The sequence below is a fragment of the Histoplasma capsulatum genome, genomic scaffold (assembly GCF_000149585.1).
Source record: "Histoplasma capsulatum NAm1 scaffold_3 genomic scaffold, whole genome shotgun sequence".
NCBI lineage: Eukaryota > Fungi > Ascomycota > Eurotiomycetes > Onygenales > Ajellomycetaceae > Histoplasma > Histoplasma mississippiense.
In genome coordinates, this window is record NW_001813980.1 from 419,025 (window position 1) to 420,742 (window position 1,718).

Here is a 1,718-nt window from a genome sequence, read left to right on the forward strand (position 1 = left end):
AATACACACCCACACATGAATGCACTCCCAAGAAGTATATCACACACCTAGCAGTATATCAGTATATCAATATGCTAAGAAGCATTACTATCTATTCAAACACCATTTGAAGAAATAAAAATTCCATCTGAAAAAAAGAGAAAAGGTGAAAAGGAAATTGAAATCAAAGAAGAATACTCACACATTTGCAGGTTTTTTCTGCTGAGACACAAGCCTCACAATATTTTCAGATATTTGATCCCAACACACATCAGAAATCAACATCCTCTAATTTGAGAGCACAACACTCATATGAGAGCTGACTATTGTGCGTCATATAGTTAATTAGAGCTAGAGCTAGAACAATATAGCAAGTGAGAATCAAATGATGCTAAGCAGGAACAAGCTAGTGACACATGACAGAGAATATCATCAATAATAATAAGTGATAAACACCAGAGAATCACTTACTTGCAGTTGAGGAATCTGAGGGAACCCATATTGATAAGAAGAGGGGGAAGAAGCAACAGAATATTTATTTAAAAAATTAATTTTTAATATAAAAGATCACATCAGAGAGGCAGAGAGCATTGATGATGATCAGATTAAAAGAGAAGAAGAATCAGTAAGAGGGAAAGAAATTCTTTTTATCTCTTCACTTGCAACCTCTAGCAATCACAAATTCACCAATTCTGCCATATTTAGAAATTGATAACAACATATAGCAAGCGCTTGCTAGTGACATATCTATACAAATTACTGAGAGCAGCTCATATGAAAAGAGGGGGCAATTTGTAATGCACTCATCTATTATTTCCATATATATCTTCATTTATTCTTACCTTTTCTTACTATGTTCTCACTACCACTATTCCTAAGTATATAAATATTTATATGTTTGTATGTACATGTACTTCGCACATCTTCTTTTCGTTCCTTTCCTTCTCTTCCTTAGCGATTAGCTACTATATTATTGTTACTATATTACTATATCATTATATTATATTCTCCTACTACTGCACGCTATAAACTATCTTCTACTATTCACTCTTCACACTGTCACCCCTCACAGTTTCTAATCGCTTAGTATCACTTTTTCGAGCCCCTGTCTGCCAGTGGTCAATTAGGGCAAGGACGACCACGTGCTGCGCAATATATAAACCCCTCTCCTCGCACGCCAGAGCATTCTCTGTCAACTTCCCACGACAAACCTCAATTGCAGCTCTCTTCCCTATCACTCACTTTCAATTCCACCCTCACCTCTAGCTTTCGAACAGTTTTTCATCCGGGTACGGCTCAGCATGGATAGCGTCGTTGTCCTCTCTTGCGATGGAGTTGTCACCGAATGGTCAAGGTATTGTTGCAACCACGCGTGCACATGACAGGTGTTCGATCAGTTCATGTTCTCTCAGCGGCTTAGCTATATATACTCTTCTTTGAAAGTATGTGCCTTGTGGATATTTTATCCAGCCACACTTTTTCTGAATTGGAGCGGGCCTGCAGCCGGTGATCATGAACTGATTGTTCTGAGATTATACTGTCTGAACTTGATCTGGGTAATTCCAGCGAAAGGACATGTTACGCTTGATATCCAAGGTCCCTATATACGTTGTTGTGGTTGATATGCTGACTCTGACAGTGACACTTAATTCGCTCTGAATTTACATCGCTCTTGTTGCCTAAACAGGTCTACCGATAAGATTACTTTTTTGACGAATTGGTAGGTCTCTTGAGCGAAT